This window comes from Ursus americanus, chromosome 15 (genome assembly GCF_024610735.1).
Source record: "Ursus americanus isolate L20-20 chromosome 15, mUrsAme1.1.p, whole genome shotgun sequence".
NCBI lineage: Eukaryota > Metazoa > Chordata > Mammalia > Carnivora > Ursidae > Ursus > Ursus americanus.
The window spans coordinates 57,159,983-57,183,147 of NC_142141.1; the positions used below are offsets into that span (position 1 = coordinate 57,159,983).

General features: G+C 44.0%; 1 pseudogene; it reads right to left on the reverse strand.

Moving 5' to 3' along the window:
* Window positions 1-806: 806 nt before the first annotated feature.
* Window positions 807-3,215, reverse strand: LOC123785397 (large ribosomal subunit protein uL18-like; annotated as a pseudogene).
* Between the last annotated feature and the right edge of the window lie 19,950 nt (window positions 3,216-23,165).

The window sequence follows — 23,165 nt, forward strand, 5'->3', positions numbered from 1 at the left end:
TGGTATGATGCTAGGGCACCCCAGAGAGTCTGGGGTTTCTTGTCTGGCATCACTTAGCTCTGACTAACCTCTTCTCTTTCAAGGCTTTTTCCAAAGTGGTCTGAAGGGGGAGGGCATTTTCCCTGGGATTGACCCACACGTATCTTCAGTTCTGTACTTCAGGTCAGGATTTGGGGTTTGGAAATCTGCACGCGTGACCATGACGTCTTCACTTGTGTCCTCCGTGGCATGGGCTTCGGAGCCTGTTGAATGGTCAGACCCCTGGGGCAGTGCTGGGAGCTCTGTGGAGGCTCAACGGAAAACCAGTTTGTGTCTCCCGGGAGCTCCTGACCTGAAGGTTCTGGCCCACAGTGTGCCATGTTCCTCAGGTCAGTGTTCTTTGGGGGACACATGCTGGCTGGGTCTCTGGGACCCTCCTTTGTTGTGGGGGCCATTCGCCTTTTTCCTGAAATGCTGTGCTTTTTCTACAGACATCCCAGTATAACGAAAGCAGGTCAGGATGGAGCCTGCGGCAGGGTCTTGGATATAAAGGGGCCGCCCAGGGAACTTGGTTTCAGCAAACACCCTGCAAGAGCAGGAAATCCCAAAGCTGGGTTTTGAGGATACCTACTTTACTCCTTCCCCACTTCAGGGACCTGGAATTCTGAGACCCCTCTTTGCTTCTCAGGGGGATCTTTGACTACCCTCCTCTTGCGGGAGAGGAAAACAGCTGCTGCTGCTGCTGCTTTTTTTTTTTTTTTTTTGCCTTGGTGAATAATTATTGTCTATATCTGAAAAATCTTCACAGAAAATTGTAGCTTGGTTTATTAGCTCTCAGCAGCCTGCTCCTCAGCTCTAAGGAAGCTTGTCTCCTGAGCTACACGATCTTTCTTCTGGGTAAGAGCCATTTTGGGACGGTTCCCCCTCTTGTTTTTAACTTCTTTCTTGGGCTTCTTCTCATGGATTGGATGCTCTTCTAGCAGCGTGAGCTTTCTTCTACATCTCCTCCCCCATGTCTGGAGTTACCTTGTTCTTTGTGTATGGAGAGAATTGTTTCATTTTCTTCCATGAGGCAACACATGTAATCTGCAACGTCTGACCCATGATGTGCTTCCGATGTCCTTCCACATCGAATACCTAGATTTCCGAATCATAACCAGGGAATCGTTTGGTAGCATGAGGGATAGACAGGCCTCCATCCACAGCTCCAAACCGCTATTTCCAGTCGCAGTTCTGGCAAGCTCTGTGTCCAAACAGCAGGTGAAGGGGTGCCTGGGTGGCTCAGTCGGTTGAGCATTTGACTTCAGCTCAGGTCATGATCTCAGGATCCTGGGATCGAGCCCTGCATTGGGCTCCACATTTAAAAATCTTAAAAAAAAATAGCAGGCGAAGGCACTAGGTTGACCAATGCTGTCCACATCGTATTCGTCTCCAGTTACCTCTGCTTGGCCTTCATAGATCCCGTCCACACCGAAACTCCTGAGAAGCCTGTGGGCCAGCAGCAGGCCCGTACAATATGCCGCAGCATAATTTGTCAGGCCAGCCTTCACGCCATACTTTGGGAGTGCATGAGCGTGAGCTGCACAGACTGTCATGTCCCCTTCTCTACGGGCATAAGCAATCTGACGGGCGATATCTCTGTTGGTCACACGGACTATCATCCTGTGTTTAGGTGTGCTGGACTTACTTCGATCCTGAATTACCAAGCGTTTCCAAGCATAGGTATTGGTTTTACTCTGTCCTCTTCCAAATTTCACCCAGTGTCTCTTGAAGTGAGCCTTATTCTTGACAACTTTAACAAATCCCCATTCTGTGGAACAGAGACCCACATCCACGCCTCTCCACTTATTTCAGGTTGGCTGCTTAATAGGTAGGGTCAACCAGGGAGAAGCAGTTCTGTGTCGAAATTGCTTTTTTGTCCAGTCCATCTCCCTGTGGTGCAACCTTGAACATGACCTCCTGGCTTTTGGGGGTTTCTTCTGGTGACTCCGTGGGGGTTGGTGGTAGCTGTTCTTAGCTCGAGTGGCTTCTCCAGAGCTGAGGAAATTTGCCCTCTTTCTTCCCCCATGAAGCTTACAGGCACAGGCACAGGCACAGGCACAGCCAAAACGGACGGACCTGAGCCAGTTTGGTCATGTGCATCTCTTAGGTTCTTGGTTGATTTGGGTAGCAGCTAAAGAAGTTGGAGGTAGCTCAGGGCCTTGACATTTTGCTCCTTGGTTTTTGTGATAGTAATTCTCAAACCAGTTTCTGCCCCATGCAAGACATTTATTGAAACAGCCTTAATTTGCCAGTAGGTCCCAAAGTGTTCATTAAGCTGTTGTCTGAGCTTAATGAAGTCCCAGCTCCTGCCCCCTAGGTGTTCTGACTCCCCACTGGGCAGAGGAGGCAAATGTCAAGTCTGTGAAGGCAAATGCTGTCACCCTGACAGTTAGCATCAGACAAACAAAATCCTCCAGGTCCAAGGCCCTACCATGGGGGCGGGGGTGGTTTAGGGCTGTTGTCACACATCTTCCCCAAAGGAAAGGGTTCAGGCATTGATGGATTCCTGCAGAATGTTTTAAAAAATATTTTAGCCAATCCGTGTATCTTGAATACCTTTAATGTCACCATTGAGAGCTTATGTCTAGCAGCCACCATGATGATTAATAGGTCACTAATTGCACTTAGGGGAACCATTTTTGATATTCCATAAGCCTTGTTTGATGAAAATAGAAATGCCTGCAGTCACCACCCTGGGGTCTGGGCTTCCTGCACCGAACACCAGCAGTCCACCCGGAGATCTGCTCTCTTGACCCCAGTGCCTGAGCTCAGAACACCTCTGCTACCCAGTGGATTGGGCCCAAAGCAAATGGCAGTCCAGCCAGGGAGAGCCATGGCCAGCATGGCAGACCCCGGGAGCTGGCTGGGGGAGCCGTTGGTCTGGTGATGGCTGGACCTCATGAGACACTCCTGGTCCCAATGATGAGGCCAGTGCACAATGTCTTGACATCAGAGCCTTAGTTTCCCAGGTATCTAGAGAGAGTCTTTCCAGGCGGGTAGATGAAGGTTGGAGTTAAGTCATCTCACGGCTGCCCCGAACTGTGGTCTTGTCCTCTAGCTGTGCCCCCCCGATGAGCCTTACCCCACACCTGCCATCCAGGAGCTGTGAGCAGGGTGCTACCCTGATCCCTGGGAGCTTCCTTCAGAGCTGCCTGCGTGGGTCTCCCTTCACTGCCTGGAAGGGACTTGGTCATGGCGTGTCCCCTTGGGGGCTCTCATTCTCCCTGGGTCACTCTTACAGATAGATCCTGAGGAAGTCCTCATTTTTTTTAATGAGCCCCACCTTTCTGCTCTGCCATTTGTACCAATACAATTTACAGAGGAACTTCAGTTCCTTGAAAATTTTCAGTGCATCATTTATGAGACCAATATCAGCCCCTGTGGAGTGATGGTATTGGTTGGGGTAGTGTATCAGGGTGCCGAGCACCCGGGCTCTGCAGTCAGGCAGGTCACATTCTGGCTTGGCCTCTCCCCTGCTGTGCTGAGCCACATACTTAACTTGCCTGTGCTTTAGTTACTTTATCCCAGAAGGCGGGTAAGATGGTACTTGCCTCACAGGGTTGTTGGAGGGTTAAGTGTGTTAACCTACGTGAGTATTCACTCCCCAGCCAACTAAGTTGGATGGATTTATGGTGAGATTTAAATAGTAATCTTTTCTGGAATTCTTTTTGTTGACCACATGATTCGCTGTGGAGGGTTTCAGGAAGGGGGATGGATGGGAAGAATGCACCAGAAGTGGCAACCAGAGACACCTTGTCAAGAAGCACCAAGTACAGCCGTGAATTTTCAAGCCATTGGTGACTGGCTTGGTTCTCACCATCTTTATCTGAGTTTTACTTCGCTAAGTACTGTCCATCAATTTTTGAATATCTCAGTTATTTGAGGTTGTTCATTCAAGGCAAAATGCTGAAAGTAAAAGCAAAATCAAGGAGAACCCCGGGGCTTTGAAGGCTTTTCTTAACTTGTGGCCATTTTCCGCCTTTAAAAGCACTGACTTGACTTTTACAAGAGTCTGTAGAATAATCTAACAGAAAATGGAAACCAAGAGCACAGTCATTCCCTTAAATATTTTATATTGCATTCGGATGTACATTTTTCAAAGATCATTTCCTTGACATTTTCTGGGGGTATATTTCTTGGGAAATAAAATAAATATGTTTGGTTGATGCTCATACCAATTTATTTAGAGCTATAAATAAGATAAAGATGCCGCCTGTCATTTGTACTAGAAAATATAAGGATCAGAGGAATATCTTAGGAGGACAGGGCAAAAGATTAATAATAATGTTCAGATGGTGCCGAGGTTGGCCGATACTTTAAGCTGGTTTAGTGGATCCCCATGTGAATTACTCCTGAGAATGGTGATGGAGATCCTGTGGCCCAAGTGCAGGCCAGAGACACAGTGGCCCAGGCCACATACTTCATTAGGGGCCGCGGAGTGACGGAATCCAGATTTCCGAGTTTTTCAGTCTATGCATGTCGTGTAGATTCTCTGGGTTTCCCAGATTACTCTGAGTGCTTTCCTGAGGCTGGGAATGACCCTTCACAGGTAAGGAATTTAGTCATTCCAATTGGAGCCTGTACTTTGCATGCAAGGCTCCTAGGAAGGAGTAGGAGAGGAACGAACTGGCCACGCTCTCCTAGTAAGGAATTTGTTCTCACACTGAATTTGTTGACTCATTGCTTTGCTGCTGTGGGAGATATGATGGATGTGACCTCCCTGAGGGTGGAGGGTTGGGCGGGATGGAATATGCAAGACCCATAGGGCGAAGTATGCAACTTTAGGGGAAGTAAAGGCAAATGTTGAAGGCATGGGAGATTGAGAGACGAGGCTCCCAAGTTTGGGCTGGACAGGAAAGGTGGCGGGGACGCAAAGGGGCCAGAGCAGGGGTCCAAGGGAAGGGAAGATGTTACCTGGGTGTGGGGGAGGGCAGGGCATTGGGTAGGATAAAGGAAAGCACTTTGAGAGACAACAGAGGATGAGTGACTCCGCCTGACCCCGAGGAGGGACTGGTTGTGGGCAGGGAGGGATGAGAAGGTTGGCTGGTGGGCTGCCCTCTGGCCATAGTCCCTGATCCCAGGAATTCAGGTTTGAAGATAACAGGAAGCGGTAGGTGATTTTTAAAATAGACAGAAGGGGGAATGAACCACGAGAGACTATGGACTCTGGGAAACAAACTGAGGGCTTCAGAGGGGAGGGGGTGGGGGAATGGGATAGGCCAGTGATGGGTAGTAAGGAGGGCATGTATGGCATGGTGCACTGGGTGTTATACGCAAGTAATGAATCATGGAACTTTACATCAAAAACTAGGGATGTACTGTTATGGTGACTAACATAATAAAATAATATTATTATTAAAAAATAAATAAATAAAATAAACCAAATCAGGGGCACCTGGCTGGTTCTGTCAGTAAAGCATGTGACTCTTGATCTCAGGGTCATGAGTTTGAGCCCCACATTGGGCCTGGAGTCTACTTAAAAGGAATAAATAAATTTTAAAAAGTTGAAAAAATAAATCAGATATGAAATACCTCAGAGGAATTCAATCTTCTAAGAACTCCTGTGTAAGTCCTTTTAAAAACCAAAGACTATCCTTTATCATGTAAATGCAGTGAAAATATTAACTTTTGACTTCAACGATCCTATGAGTTCAGATTTTGTACATTGTTTTCCTAATTAGGTGAAGTACAACTCCATTTCGTTTATCCCATCACCAAAATAATGCCATCCTGAAAGAGAAGCAAAGTATGGAGAGAAAAGGGGGAATAAATATTCAGTAGAAGAAAGAGCACTGCTGTTGGGTACTTATTTCATTTTGAGTTTTGTCTCAGAACTGAAAGCAAGCTTTTTATTTATTTCGTCTTTTCATTTTTATGTCAGTATATATGGGGTCCAATTCACTTCAGAAATTTGGGACATTTTTTATTTGGAATCACTGATATGAAGAAAGATGCAGTGGTGATGGCTTAGGACTCAAGGTGAGACTCATGCGATGGCTGGCAGGTGGCTCCTGTCCTCTTCTCTTTGTTGTCCACAAGATCCCTCCTTTTAAAATCCGAGCTCAGAGTCTGCTTCAGAATCCTTAACACGATGTTCTTGGGCGTTCTCAATTGAATTTGCAATCATGTGGAACCAAACTGCCTCCTGGCTTTGAGTGTAGGAGTGGTTCTCATGCCTTAGCAGGAATCGGAAGCACCTGGAAGACTTGTTCCATCACAGGAACTGGACCCCACCCCTTCTGATTTAATAGGTCTGAGGTAGGACCTGAGAATTTGCTGCCGATGCCGCTGGGTGGGGAGAACAATTTCAGCATCACCATCTTGGATTTTAGAGGAACCATCAGTAGACGGCTGCTCAATTTTCCATTTTCACAGGAATCTGATGGGTGAAAAGAGCAGCTGTTTAGAATTTCCTTACATTTTTCTCTCACTTCCTTGTTCTCTGTAGTTCTCTTGATTCCTTAATTAGAATGCTATACAAACCAATGACCTTAAGCAAGAAAATGTCATAGTCCAGAATCACTTGCTTTTTGACATTCCAGTGACCATAGCACCTTAGCTGAAATGTAAGTTAATGTTTTAGAATAAGAAATGAGCGGTTTCTGAGTATAAGAAGAGCTGATGGGTTGACAGAATAGACCAAAGAAGACTGTGCTGGAAATTTATGAAATGTCTCCATTTTCACTCCAGGTCAAGGGTTTGTACCAGTGGTGATGTGGCTGGTGACTGGGAGTTGAGATAATGTTTGCAAGAATGACAAAGAGGACTGTGTCTGTTCCTCCTGCTGCTGTAACAAAGCACCCCAAAACTGGGTGGCTCCAATAGGAGAAAGGTATTGTGTTGGGGATCAGGAGCCCGGAATGTGGAGGTCAGGGGTCAGCATGGCTGGTTCTTCCGAGGCTGTGGGGGAAACTCTGCTCCCCCCCCACACCGCCTGGCTTCTGGTGGTCTGCTCAGCTTGTGGAAGCATCACCCCTCCTCTGAATTGATTTCCCCCCCAGTTTTATTGAAATATAATTAACATGTAAAATTGTAAGATCTTTAAAGTGTACAATGTGATGACTTGATACACATATACATTGAAAGAATTCCCCCTATTGACTTGATTAACATCTAACATCCAACCTCCCCTATTTTTTGTGTATAAGAGAACACTTAAAGTTCTCTTACAGCAGATTTTACTTAAAAAGTACAGTGTTATCAACTGTAGTCACCATGTGACACATGAGATACTTAGACCTTCTTCTTACAGCTGGGAATTTGTACACTTTGACCAACCTCTCCCTATTTCCCCAGCCTCCCAGCCCCTAGCAATCCCGTTTGTGCTCTGTTTCTATGAGTTTGACACTTTTTTTTAAGGGTCCACATATAAGTGATTCCATGCAGTATCTGTCTTCACATGCGGTTCTTCCTGTGTGCCTGTCTGTGTGTCCAAATTTCCCCATTTTATGAAGACACCGGTCATATTGGATTAGGGCCTACCCTAATGGCTTCATCTTACTTATTTACATCTGTAATGACTCTATTTCCAAATAAGGTCACATTCAGAGGTGCTGGGGGCTAGGATCTCAACATACGAATTTTTAAGGGTCACAATTCAACCCCTAACGGTGACCCTGAGCTTGTGACTGCTCCAGCTGTCTTCAGGAGGCCCAGCCAACATGAGAAGAAGCCTGCAGGGGTGGGGACTCTGCCCCCCCGCCCCCGGTGATTGGCCAAATATGCCACAGAACGTGTCTGGGGACATTGCTTGTGACCATAACATACCTACAACCTGGGAAACCTACAACCCCTCGTGTTCTTGCTTTGTACATGAAATCATTGAATGTCGAGATTATACCATTACAAACCGGAAGATCAGTAACTAAGCTTGAAGAAGGCACTGCTTTTAAAAAGGTAGGACCTTGAAAAAAGTTGCTGTGACTGATGTCAAAGAGGTTGCAGCCTATGTTCTTCTCTAGGATTTTGATGGATTCCTGTCTCACATTGAGGTCTTTCATCCATTTGGAGTTTATCTTTCTCCAGCAATTGCACTACTGGGTATTTACCCCAAAGATACAGACGTAGTGAAGAGAAGGGCCATATGCACCCCAATGTTCACAGCAGCATTGTCCACTATAGCTAAATTGTGGAAGGAGCCGAGATGCCCTTCAACAGATGACTGGATTAAGAAGATGTGGTCCATATATACAATGGGATATTACTCAGCTATCAAAAAGAACAATTTCACAACATTTGCAGCAACATGGACGGGACTGGAGGAGATAATGCTAAGTGAGATAAGTCAAGCAGAGAAAGACAATTATCATATGGTTTCACTCATTTATGGAACATAAGAACTAGGAAGATCGACTAACATAATATAATAAAAAATCATTATTAATAAAAAAAAAAAGAACTAGGAAGATCGGTAGGAGAAGAAAGGGAAGAAGAAAGGGGGGGGTAAACAGAAGGGGGAATGAAGCATGAGAGACTATGGACTCTGGGAAACAAACTGAGGGCTTCAGAGGGGAGGGGGTGGGGGAATGGGATAGGCCGGGATGGGTATTAGGAGGGCATGTATTGCATGGTGCACTGGGTGTTATACGCAAGTAATGAATCATGGAACTTTACATCAAAAACTAGGGATGTACTGTATGGTGACTAACATAACATAATAAAAAATTATTATAAAAAAATAAAAAATTATCAAACCATTAAAAAAAAAGGTAGGACCTTATTATAACTGATCCTGCAATTAAGGGATCCTGTTAACCCTCGACTCCCTTCTGAGAACAGGTATCTGGCGGCTGTCTTCAAGGACAGTGCCAGCAATAAATATATTGGGGTCTGTGCGGCGTCTGACGAGCAGCTCTGGTGCGGCGGGCCTGCCAAGGCCGGTTACATGGCTTGTATTTTGATCTGAGGTGCTCTTGCTTAGCTTGATGTGGGGAACATTTCTGTCTATCTGTCAAGTTCATTAATGTGTCACTAACATTTAAAATGCCACCTTTCTGCTTCTCAGGTAATTCTTGCAGACAGGTTCGAGGCATATTGTGAAAAGCACGTTTCTCAGCAGAACTAGACCCACAGACCAGTGGTGGGAAGTGTGCTTGGGTTTTAACTACCTGCGATCCTTGGATAATGAATTAATGTGCAGCAGGCTTGCTTCTTTGCCGTTTCCCCTTTGCGAGGCTTTTCGCTTAATTTCCGAGCTTGGATTTCTGTGTACGTGTTCCTTCCATGAGTGACGATTACTGGGAGGAAAATTGTGTTGCTTTTGTTATTGTAGCGTCTTTTCTGTGTTGCCCTGGTCCTTTGCTCTTCTCCCCTTCCTGGGGTGCTGTCACCCCTGGGCAGCTAGTGGGTGAAGACACCCCACAGCGGGGGTGTTGAGGGACATTGCTTGAGGTTCAGTGAGAAATGGGGAGCTGTTGACAAATCTGGCTCTGGCCTTTCTTTTTCCCTCTTTCATTGGACTATTTGTGTCATGTTTAATAGACTCTTTAAAAGAAATTCAGAAGGTAGACTAAGGGCGTCTTCCACAGTCCTTCTATTTCTAATTTTTGGGACGACTTGGGGGATTCTAGGTTGGCCCAACTTTCTTTTGTAAATCTTTACATCGTATCATTTGGAAGCACGTTGGAAGTGCTTTAAAGAAACGACTCCTAAACACATGTGCACGTAGGATGGATTTGGACGCACGTCATTCTTCCAGATGGGATGGCACAGGGACAGATAGCTCTCGAGGTTCCTCCATCCAGACGCACTAGTGATGGTCACCTCATCTTTACCTTCTTTGCTTTTACTGTTTTACTTGTTTTTTGTAAGAATTCTTTTTAGAAGTATCCATGAAAGTGTGGGAATGGATTAACCAAATGAGAACAAAAACAGGCTATTTATTCCTGATTTGCTCTAGCCAGGGAGTCAGCCACCGTCACTGTTTGGCAGAGACTCAAAGGCAACCCGCTGAGGAGTGGGAAAGGTTTACAGGGAAAACGGATGGCTCAGGGGCACCCTGACTGGAGGCCTTGGCCTGGGGAAGCTGGAGCCCGGCCCGCTGGAAGCAGGGCATTCTGTGGTGTTGGTTAGGGGTGTGCGTTTGACTGTTTTGGCTGGTCCTAAGTTGAAAGTGAATAAAAAAATTAGGGAAGCTGCCATTTATTAATCAAGTCCTGGCCATTTTGGACCAATTGTTATAGAAGTCATTGTTTGGCTTCCTGGATGGTTATTAGAGATAATAGTTGACTCCCTACAAGTCTGACTTACAAAGAGCAGGCTAGCTTCCTGGGCTGGTTACACAGGTAATGGGTTAGTTTCTTGGGCTGTTTGCTGCAGATTAGGGGTCAGAGTTCTATTTTTATACGTATACTTGGGTCATCGTCTATTTATATATTCAGTCTCGCAAAAGCAATCATCACAAGCAATCAATATTAGTTGCATGTCAGTTACCTTTATTAAAATACAACTGGTCCCTATTATCCTTCCTTTTACCATTAGACCATTTTAGATATATCTGGAGTGAAAAATAATCCACAGAAATTCATATACATTACGTAAGCTGGTTACTCCTTAACAGTGAGATTAGTTCTGTGCCTAGCGTTGCATTATGTTAAAGGGATATAAATCAATACATATAAAGTATAATTATCCTTCTTAGCGAAATAAGTCAATCAGAGAAAGACAATTATATGATTTCACTCATACTCATGAAATTTAAGAAACAAGACAGAGGATCATAGGGGAAGGGAGGGAAAAATAAAACAAGATGAAATCAGAGAGGGAGCCAAACTATAAGAGACCCTTGATCATAAGAAACAAACTGAGGGTTGCTGGAGAGAGGTGGATGGGGGGATGGGGTAACTGGGTGATGGGCATTAAGGAGGGCACATGATATGATGAGCACTGGGTGTTATATGCAACTGATGAATCACTAAACTTGACCTCTGAAACTAGTAGTACACTATATGTTAATTAATTGAATTTAAATTAAAAAAAAAGAAATGGAATTTTTAAAGGGCAAGTATTTAAGTTACTAATATACAAATAGTTGTATAATGATAATTCAGTTGTAAATTAATTTTGACACCCCTTTTACTCTTCACTATTAATTTAAATACCATTTAATTAACGTCCTCCTCAGGCACTTTGGTTTGGAAGAGGAGTGACTCACTTGTGTTGCTTTATGTATTTAGGGTTTTCTTGTGTAGGATACACCTACACAGGAGCCTGGGAAAGGCCACTGCTCACCGTGACAATAGACATGTCAGCCCTTCCCTTTTTCTTCCACTCACTGGGCCATTCTCACTCTCTTTTGGGGGGGGTTATTCAATATTCAGCTTTTGTAATTTCATGTCACTAGCTCCCGTGCCTCCCCCAGGCCCAGAAGTCCTGGCAAAAATTACTCACTATAGGATGTGTGGTGAAAACAGTAGGTGTGACTTCTTCCAGCCATCCAGCTCCATCTTCTGATTGCATCTTACTGTCCTTCTTTGAACTCTGCATCCTCCCCGAGTCCCCTGCTGCCGAGATTCTGTCTCAGGTCGCTGGTCAGCCTGCTGATCAGCTGTCCCTGGGCCAGGTGTTCGCTGGCTTGACTGAGTTATGCCCAGTGGAGGAGTGTGGGAAAGTACTTTCGAGGTAATTTCTTCCCTAAGTTCCTTGTCCAAAGGGACTAGAGATCCAGAGACTTGTGCTAGAATCTGCTATTTGGAAGGAGAGGAAGCAGCGTCTTCCTGAAGCACGTGGGCTGGACCCAGGAAGAAGAGAAATAAGGATGCATTTCAGGTCTGGAAAATAAGCAGTGAAGATTCAGGCTCTGTGCTTGAGGAGAGCTGGAATCCAGCAAAGGAAATGATGTCCCGCACCTCCACTCCTGTCCTCCGTAAGAGACTCAAAGAAATGACTCTGGATTCTTGCAGGTGTGGATAGAAGAATTCCAGAGATGCTTACAAACCTGGGTAGGAGGGCACATGGGCGCGTGCATGAAATAGTGAAGAACCTTTAAAGGGGAAATTACCAGGCTGTGGGCCTTTACGTTAAGGGGCGCTTGGAGTTTTAAGGGATGGACATTAGATTTGAGAGAAATTCTCCGTTTTGATAAGTGATCATAGACCTTAGATTTGTGATTGCTAGGTAATCTCTAGAGAACCCTCGTTGATGGAGAATGATCCCCATGTTCGTAGTGGGTTTGATCTTTCCACCCTTCCTTCATGGCAGAGCGTGGTCAGGTCTCAAGAGATCTGATACCTCAGTTCTGGTTCATTCGTGGCACCTTGCCGTCGCTGAGCGACCCCTGTGTTTTCCCGTGCACTCATTCATATTTTAATCACTTCCGGAAACTTGCCTCCGCATAATCCTCTCTTCCGTCATTGTAACACACAATTTAAGTTTAAATCCTAATGTTCTTAGCCCATCACCCTCCTAAGATGCATACAGGATAACTGGTTGTGGGCCATCTTCTCAGGACTTTTGAAAAATTGGGAGAATACCTTAAAACCAGCCATAGGTGAGCACAGAAATTCCCAGACGGAGTTAATAAGCTGTTCTCATCACGTGTGTTCTCTCCCCCTATTTGAATTGTGCTGGTGGCGCCGGTGTTGGCAGCAGAAAGAAATACGATGTTCAGCTAATGGCTTGAGAAGGGGAGGGAAGGACTCGGGGTCACCTGTGGCATATCCTATTTTGAGCTGAGCCAAAGGAGATTAATACTGTCACTTGCTTGATTAGCATTGCCACTTGCCGGGCTCTCGACTTCGAAACGTATTAATTCCGAGAGAACAGCTCGAATCGCAGTTGTCTTGTCCACGCTTGGGACTAACCTTGTAAAATCCCATGGCGGTGGGCTAACTGGAGGCAGGGGCTGAGCCTTGGCAAAGCCTGGCTTGTTTTTTGTTTGCTTTTATGACGGGGGCTTTCAAAATAATGCTAAATTGCTTAAGCTTGAGCCTGCAAAGTAATCGGTGTTTTGTATCTCTCGTGCAAGCCCTTTTTAGCAAAGAGTTCTAGAGCAAGCATCCTTAAATCTATTCAGATGTGTACATGCATTTATTCATGTGAGTGTCAGGAAATCTCTTGTTAAGATAACCTTCCTAAGCACATCATTGTGATGTGAATTGGTAATGTGTTCCTATAGTTGGAAGTCGTCTGTGCTTGGGTTTTCAATGCTCAACGCGCTGTCTCACTTGGCTGGGAATTATCTGGGGTCAGGTGCTCTGCGGGTCAAAGCACGATTTCACCACTTACAGGGAAAGAGTTTTTGCACCCCCATCTGCGCATAGACAGAGAGTTCTGCGGGTCAAGTCTCTATTCCTAGTTCTGCCGGTCCGCTTCCCTGCGTGCACAGCAGGTGGAGAACCTGGTAGGTCCCTGAGCTCTGGAGCTGAGCGGCCTGAGTACCAAGCCCAGCTCGGTCACCTACTGGGAGCAATGATCTTTTATGTACAAAGAGCCTTGTGGGGCGAATTGGAGTCAAGTATAAACATTATCATTGAATAATAGAATATGAATTTTAAAAACCTTTTGATATATAATGCCAAATTTTCCTTTGAAAGCTTATGCGAATATTATACTCCCATCATGCTTGTTCTGAAATTCATCGGATATTATCATTTAAATAATCCTACCCAGCGTATAGGAAAATTGTTTTGTTATTGTTCTAATGTGTGTTTCTTTGCTGACTTGTGAGGTGAGACACATTTTTTTTTCATGTTTATTGCTTTTTGTGGTTTCTTTTTTGAGTTGCCTGTGAATGTGTTTCTAGGTCCTGTTGTTCGAGCTCTCCCCTTAATACAATGAAATGAGAATACAAATGATAAAAACACTGTACTTCTTTTGGAAGTCATACCAATATTGCCGTAGCTCTTTTTAAAAATTTTTAAAAGGATTTTATTTATTTATTTGTCAGAGAGAGAGAGAGAGAGCACAAGCAGGGGGAGCAACAGGCAGAGGCAGAGGGAGAAGCAGACTGCCCGCTGAGCAGAGAGCCTGATGCGGGGCTGGATCCCAGGACCCTGGGATCATGACCTGAGCCGAAGGCAGACATTTCACCAACTGAGCCACCCAGGCGTCCCAACCATAGCTCTTTTTTTAAAAATGCTGGTTCCAAAATATGTTGTATGGACCTGGTGTCTCTGAACCCCACACTGTGGGAACCTATCATTTTGCACGGAGGGGTTCTTCTCCAATTTGATTGTTCTGTGCCACAGAGAGTTTCACAGATGAGTCCTTTCTCCCTCTTCTTCTTATTTGGTCATCTCTTCACTGCTTCCCGCTAAAACCACCCTTTCCTGGCCTTTAGCAGATTAAGGTGGTCCAGGCAATCGTTCTCTTTCCTGGCCAAGATCCAGGCTCTCCATTTCCCAGGCAGCCCCTGCTCACTAGGGTCAGACTCAGTGTGGGTGTCATGGGGCCGATGGAGAGTGGTTTTATTGGGTCTGACAGGAGGTCATGGGTGTTGGGAAGCATTTACTCCTTCAACCGTTTAGTAAATATAGTTGAGGGATTGCCCTGTTCCAAGGGCTATGGGTACAGCAGTGAATGCAGTGGGTAAAACCCTCCCTCTCCATCACTGCCATCACCACAATGTGTAGCTATCAGAGGGGGTGCATGCTATGGAGAAGGCTGGGGGTGGGTTCCAGGGTGGGGAGGAGAGTCACGGTTCTGTGTGAGGTGGTCAGGGAAAGCCTCCACGAGAAGATGGGACCTGAGGGAAATGAGGGGAGTGGCCATGTGGATACTGGGGTAAGAATGTTCCAGGTAGAGGGAGCAACAGGTACCAAACCTCTGAGTAGGGTGCATTGAGGAGTTAGCCAAAGAAGACTAGGGAGTGAGCCATCAGAGTGGAAGTCTGTGAGGTCCGATGGTACCAGGGAACCAGACCATGGGAGGCCCTGTTGGCCATTGGATGGCCTCTGGCCTTTGCTCTGAGATGGGACCTCAGTGGAGGGTGAGCAAAAGAGCAGCGTGACTTCCCTTGATTTTTAAAGAGAAGCCTTGGATGACTGTGTTGGGAATCGATTGTTGGGGGAAAAGGTTCTCGGGTAGAAGCAGGGAGACCAGGTAGAAGGCTACTACGCTATCCAGGCAAAGGATATTGGAGGCTGGGAGCAGGATGGGACAGTGTGTGTGGGGGGACGTGGTCAGACTGCCTGGTAGGGCTCAGAGGATTTGCTGCTGGCTCGAATGAGGTATGTAGATTAGTTTCCTAGGGCCGCTGTAACAAAGGACCCCAAACTGAATTGCTTACACAACATAAATGTATTGTCTCACCATTCCAGAGGGTAGAAGTCCAAGATCAAAGTGTCAGCGGGGCTGGTCCTAAAGAGGGCTGTGAAGGAGAATCCGTTCCCTGCCTGGTTCCTTGCTTCATGTGGTTTGCTGCCAATGTTTGGTGATCCTTGGCCAAAGCATCACCCCGATCTCTGTCTTCGTCTTCACCTGGCCTTCTCTCTGTGTTCAAATTCCACCATTAATAAGGACGCCAGCCATATAGGATTAGGAGCCTGCCCTCCTGCAGTCCTACCTCATCAAACTTAAGCAATCACATCTGCAACAATCCAGTTTCTAAATAAGACCACACTGTGAGGGGCTAGGGGTTAGGACTTGAACATATCTTTTTTTTGGTGGGGAAACAATTCAGTGTATAACAGGGTATGAGGAAATGAGATGAATCCTGTTTCAATCCAAGGCTTCCGGTTTGATCAGTGGGAAGAATGGAGTTGGAAAATCTGTGGGAGAAGCAGATCTTGGGAGGAGGATAAGGAACTGGGCCTTGGATGGTGAGTTTGAGGTGCCCATGAAACAGCTGCTCATTTGGGGCCCTCAGGTCAAGCTACTCAGCGCCTGGCCTCCATATGGATCTCCTTAGGCCTGGGGTGTGTGCGGGGCAGGGCCTGGGCTGGGGGCAGGTGCAGGCTGGTCCAGGTGGGCAGCTGCTCTCCCAGTGCGCCAAAAAAGCGTAGCCATTGTCCATGTACCAGGATGTGGAACAGGCTGGAAAGGACTGCCCTAAGCTAGCACTGCAACTGCTCTCCCCCGTGAGCTCTGCAGCTCAGAGAAGACCAGAAACGGAAGATTTTTCAGAGTCTTCATTATCCAGCAGCAGGCCACATGTACAAGGCTACACCTGGAGTCACTTCGAATTCACTGTCCCCTTCCATTCCTTTTCTATAATCCTGTTGCCACTTCTTTGGTGCGAATCTTCCTTTTCTGCAATATTCTACCATAAGGTCATTTAACAATTGCCCGGAATTCTGATCTCTGTTTTCACCGGCAGACAAAACAAGGTAGACGAGATCCCCGGGTTTACGATTTCTCCTGTTGTGTGGTACACATCAATAAAAACAGACCTAAAACCCTGATTGTGTCTGGAATGATGCCTCTTGGTTCTAGTTACAGCCCGAAGGCTCTGCTGACCACAGGGTTCCCAGGAGCACTTTTGCATTCAACGACATTTTGGAATTTTCCCACCAATGTTCATTAAATTCACATTCATGTTCTCTAAACTCCGGAATATCTTCCAAATAAAAGCAGAGAGAACTACATATCACAACAAACATAAAATTACCACACAGCAGCTCTGTAGGCTTTATCAGTAAGTTCAGTAGTGGTTTGGCTCACAGATTCCCTCTTTTTAGCATGGATTATATGCTACCTGCCACGATATGTTCATGTACCTAATTTGTGTTTTCTGCTGCTAGTACTTTGAGCTCAATCTTGCGCATATAAAATATGAAAGAAGACCAAAAATTTAGTGATTTTCTCTGCTTATTCTAACAAAGACCCAACTCACAAGGGTGTTTTTAAAATCCAGCTGTCCTGAGTACTTTATCTTGCCGGACCGTGGGAAGGAACATTTTGGCTTGGAAAAGCACAAGGGCTGAATCAGAAAACACTGTGAATTGCTTAGGAACAAATGATTTCCCACATTCCAAAGAAGAAAAGATCACATGAAGTCCAAATTAACCCCTTACGCACAGAGTCAAACGTGAATTTTGTCCTTGGACGATTGGTGGCCGTTCCCCCATGGTCCTCTGTGAGAATCCCAAAGAGGGTTCTGCCTGGCACCTCATCTTGCCAGCCACAGTATTTTGCTGTAACCAAATTCATTGTAGTCTGAACTTGATGCTTATACAAAATATATTTTTTCTGATCTCTGTTATTGATTTCTAACAGTGGCATAGACGTCTGCATATTCTAACTCCTTTAAGACGTGTTCAAGCTTGCACAAGTTTACAGCCCAATATATTGTTGACTTTTGTAAATCTTTCATGTATGCTTGAGAAGAATTTGTGTTTCCTGTTTTCTGGGTGCAATAATCTTTATAGGTAGCTTTAATAAATCTTATTGAGTATAGTTTTCAAGTTTGTTACAGCCTTAATTATATTATAGCCTTGATTAGGCTACTTCATATATATACATATATGTATGTTTGACTTAATTGCTAAAAGGAGTATGTGAAAATTTTCCATATGATTGTTGATTTGAATTTTTCTCTTATAGTTCTGTCACTTTGGCTTTGTCTGTTTTTTCAGTTGTGCACAAGTTTCAAATTATTTTATCTTCCTGGTAAATTAAAATGTTATTTTCACTCCACATTTAGAAATGATTTTTACCTTGAGGTTTACATATCTAATCATATGAATTCATCTGTGTGTGTGTGTCTGTGTCTATGTATCTACCTATGAATCACTCTATCACTCTATCTATCTATCTATCTATCTATCTATCTATCTATCTATCTAATCTGTCATCTACCTACTTATAAAATACCTAACAGAGTAGGGCACCTGGGTGGCTCAGTCAGTTAGGCATCTGCCTTTAGCTCAGGTCATGGTCTGAGGGTCCTGGGATCGAGCCCCACATTGGGCTCCCCGCTCAGCGGGGAGTGTGCTTCTCCCTCTGCCCCTCCCCCAGCTTCGGCTCTCTCTCTCTTTCAAAAAAATAAATAAATTCTTTAAAAAAATACCCCACAGAGTGATACCAGCTTTCTTTTGTTATGATTTTCCTGGCCTCTCTTCTCTCATCCTTTTTCTTTGAACCTTCCAGTATTCTTTCATTATATATGTGACTTTTGTAAACTATGTATAGTTTGGATATTTTAATCCAATTTGACCATCTTTGTCTTTAAACTGGAACATTTAGTCCATTGATATTATTGTCATAATATGTATCTGAGCTCATATCTACTGTATGCTTTTGTTTTTATTATTTGTCTCTACTTGTTTCTGGCTTTCCCTCCTCCTTCCATTTTCCCTTACCACCAGTTTGCAAGTTCTATACTCTTCCAATTCTTTTAGCATTGACCTTTGACATTTTAACGTGCATGCTGAAATTAATTCTCTGGCTTCTCTGGCTCCCTCTTTTCCTTTTTTCCCCCCTTTGGAGAAGTTTCACTTTTTTGCTATTTCCGAGTACACTTAAAAGATGTGTTTGTGTTTATTCAGCTGTTTTAATTGTGTTGATGGGAGTTGGCCAGAGTATTTTATACCGACTGAAATGCAAATCCTAAATAGATTCTGTTATTTAAAATACAATTTTTATTATTGCAAATGCAGTAAAGGAACATTCTAGGAAGTTAGAAAATGCAGATAAATACAAAGATAAAAACATTTGATTCCTATCATTCAGAGATGAGCACTGTTAATACCCTGGGGTATCTCGTTTCATGTGCAGATGGTGGATATCTGTGTGTGCTCTTTAAACGTAAAGCAAAGTCATGGTTCATACTGCCCACGCTAAGAAGGAAGGTGGTGGTTTGCAATGGGTAATTGCCACCTTTCCACGTCCATCCATTTTATTTTATCCTCAGCCTCTACTCAGATTTCTCCGATTGCCCTTAAATGTCCATTTCAGCTGGTTTGTTCCTACGCAGGACCGCGCACTGAGATCCCTGCATCTTCTTCACTCAGGGATGGCTTCCCCTTGGTTTTCCTGACTGTGACTGTGGAGCCGGCCCGGCCAGCTCTCCTGCAAGATGCCCATCTTCTGGGTTTGTCGCATTTGTCTGTCCTGGTGTCATGAAAGTTGATCCTCTCTCCCCTCTATTGTTTACACACCAGAAGCTAGTTCTCTAGGATTACTGGCTCCAAGTCACACATTTCTTTATTAGAAACCATCGTAGGTGATGTCACCTACCTCACATTGCACTGGGGCACTCTATCTGATGACACCATTAGTGAGCTTGGCCACTGGGTTATGATGGTGTTAGCTTGATTCGTCCAATCAAATCATTGATTTTTCTGCTTGACGTTCACAAATAATCTGTGTAGTGCTATCTTGGCATGATGGAAATATCCCGTTTACACCAATCATACACCCGATAGTTTTAATATCATCTGAACATCCTTGCCTGGGCCAGTGGCTTCCTAAAGTTTTGCAGAACGCTGATTTCTCAGTTCCATTTTCCCTCTCAGTGTTATCTGGCATTCTTCTGTAAAGTGGAGCTTTCCTCCATCAACCAGATAACTGATTTCTTGAAAATGCCTTTTTTCCTGGAAAGGCTGGATAAAGGATTAATTCTTCCATTTTAATTGCTGGTTTTCGAAGTAAGTCACAGCAGATTATGACAGAAGAAATTTTTCTTGATCTCTCTCTTTTTTAGAATTATAATGGACTTACCTATTTTCACCGGTTCATTGTGTTTCAATCCACTATAATCAATATTTTTTATTGTCATTGCTCTAATTGTCATCACTTTGTATAGTGGAGGCTTCAAGGCCATGTCAAGGCTCAATATTAGAATGTGTATTTTATATTTCGTCAAAACTAAAGGCATCCTTCTGCTTCCTCTTGTAAGGACACACATGATCGCATGGAGGGCCCGCCTGGATGATACAGGCTAATCTCAAGATCCTTAACTTGATCACCTCTGCAAAGTAATTTTTTTTTCCATTTACGGTAACATGCGCAGGTTCCAGGGAGTAAGTCGTGGTTGACTTTTGGAGGGCATTCTTCAACCTACAACAGTCGTTACCTTAGTTTCTTATTATTTGATCATATAGTACAAAATGAACAGATTTCAGATAACTATATATATATGTGTTTACAAAGTATAAAGATACTAAGTGAAGCTTAACTTTAATATGCCACTTTTTTTGTCCTTAAAATTAAACCATTAAGGAAGTGACTTCAAAGTGTGTTGCAGACTCATTTGAGATCAGTCCTTTCTCTGTGTTTAGGTTGGTTTGTCTCAGTTTGCTTTCAGTTGCAGGGATCCAAAAAAATTAGTCATCTCAAAAAAACAAACTGAGGGCTGCAGAAAGGGAGGGGGTAGGGGGATGGGGTAACCGGGTGATGGGCATCAAGGAGGGCACATGATGTGATGAGCACTGGGTGTTACACGAAACTAATGAATCATTGAACGTTACATCAAAAACTAATGATGCATTATATGTTGGCTAACTGAAGTTAAATTAAAAAAGGGAAAAAAATAAAAAAGGAAAAAAAAATAGATGATATATTTCATGGTTCTAGTTGTCCTTTACCAGGTCACTAACTGGGGGCAAAGTCATGTGTAAGGCAGCTGGGCCTGCGACAGGAGAAGGATCTTCCCGTCTTTGGACTCACTGGGTGCTCTGCCTCGGCATAGCTGTGGGGGCTCTTTCCGTGTCCCCCCGCAATGTGCTCACCCTCCTTTATGCTGAGCGCCATCTGTTTTCTCCCCTTTCTTTCCTTTCCAGGACTTTCCTTCCTTTCTTAACCTCCTCCTAAGCCTCTCCGTCCATTCTCCTGCATGTACTTTTCCCCAGTCTCTCTTCAGCCCCTACCGTACCTAATTTGTACAATTTCTGCCAAGGTGCCGGGAGTGAGGAGAGAGGGGGTGAGAGAGCACGCAGAACTGGGGTCTTCTACTAGGGTGCCCGTGGCTTGTTCTCCTTCCAATTGTCTAGCGCTGAGGACAGGAGAGAGTGAGACCGGCCCAGAAAAAAAGCACCTTTGCTCTGTAAACATATCTGTGTCTGTGCCTTTGTATTTGCTACTGCTTTATTTGTCCTTATGGTTCTGTTGAATGTCAGTTGGAGAAATATCAAACTTGAATCAGCTGAATCAAGGAAAAAAGAGTGAAATCATATGATGTTTGTCTTTGTCTGATTGACTTATTTCACTTAGCATAATACCCTCTGGTTCCATCTATATTGTTGCAAATGGTAAGATTTAAATTTTTTTTGATGACTGAGTAATACTCACATGTGGAATTTAAGAAATAAAACAAAGGATCATAGGGGAAGGAAAAGAAAAATAAAATAAGATGGAATTAGAGAGGGAGACAAACCAGCTCTGTAGGAAACAAAAGTGAGGGTTGCTGGAGGGGAGGGGGGTGGGGGGACGGGGTAACTGGGTGATGGGCACTAAGGAGGGCATGTGATGGGTGTTGTATGCAGCTGACGAGTCACTAAACTCTACCTCTGAAACTAATTAAAAAAAAAGGAAAAAAAGATCCTTCATTCTAGAGAGGTCAAGATGTTCCCAGAGGCCATGCATGGTCCTTGAATGACCATCTTCTAGCTGCAAAACTCAGATAGTTTGTGCAGCTGGGATAAGGAAGTGAGCAAAAATTTTGAAAGTGAGACAGTTTGGACAGGAGTGGGGAGAATCTTTAATTTCGGTCTTTATAACCCAGAGTGTTTCTTTACACTGCTATTTTGCACACGTGGTACTGAATCTTTTCTTAAAAGCACAGGCAACTGAAGGCAACCTAGAAACGTCTGTGCATCTGAATTTGTTGACTTTGCATCTTGGTTCAACAAACCTAAGTCTTCCTGGGGGATGGAATATAATTCAAACCCTTTTTCTCCAGCTTGTCTTGATTGTATGACTTGGTAAAGGAAATAAGACTGCTACAAGGATAGGATAATTTATGTTATGGGAACTCTGGTTATTACAGAAACATTCTTGAAATTACACTGTTGCTGCTTTTAAATATTAATTCCGTTTCCTGAAAGAATGAGCTAAAGAATTCAAGCAATTCTAAAGCACATGGAAGGGTAACTAAGTTCCCAAGAAAAGAGATTGCTACAAGGTGAAATATGCAATTTGACAGCATGCATACATTACATTGTTATAAATGCTTCTGACTGTTTAGCATCAAACCGTAGGATGTGTTTTGACAGGGCGTAGTAGTTTTGAAGACATGACAAGTGATTAATGTAGTAGTTAGTGGGATAGTTTCTAAGAAATGAATTCGATTTCTTGGATATGAAAGTGGTTGAAGGTGTATATTAACTATTTCATTTCATCAGGGTGGCATTTATCCCATCGGAGCAATGATAGAATAAGATTCATTTTCATGAGTTTGGAGAATTAAAATTCCAAAATAAGTTTATTTGATTGGAATGGTTTCAGGAATCACCAAATTATTAGGAATGCATGATCAAAACAGACTGGGGCAGCTGCCTGGATGACAGTAATCTTTTAGAGTCATTTCTAAGCCACCCCTTCTTTTTTTACGTTTTTATTTAGATTTCAGTAGTTAACATACACTGTGATATTAGCTGCAGGTGTACAGTGTAGTGAGTCAGCACTTCCATACAGTGCCTTGTGCTCGTCATGACAACGGCCCTCCTTCCTCCCCATCACCTATTTCCCCCTTCCCCCCCCTCCATGACCATTAGCTTGTTCTCTAGAGTTAAGAGTCTGTTTCTTGGTTTGTCTCTCTTTTATCCCCTTTGCTAGTTTATTTTGTTAACTTCCTCATATGAGTGAAATCGTATGGTATTTGTTTTTCTCTGACTTATTTTGCTTAGCATAATACCCTGTAGATCCATGAATGTTGTTGCCACTGGCAAGATTTCGTTCTTTTTATGGCTGAGTAGTATTCCACTGTGTGTATGCGTATGCGTGTGTGTGTGTGTATACACACATATGCATACAGTGGATGCGTGTGCACATATATATATGCACACACACATATAATTTTTGTGCCAGTACCATACTGTTTTGATTACTACAGCTTTGTAATATAACTTGAAGTCCAGAATTGTGATGCCTCCAGCTTTGCTTTTCTTTTTCAAGGTTTCTTTGGCTATTTGGGTCTTTCGTGGTTCCATACAAATTTTAGGATTGTTTGTTCTAGTTCTGTGAAAAATGCTGTTGGCGTTTTGGTATGAATTGCATTAAATGTGTAGATTGGGTAGTACAGACATTTTAACAATATTTCTTCTTCC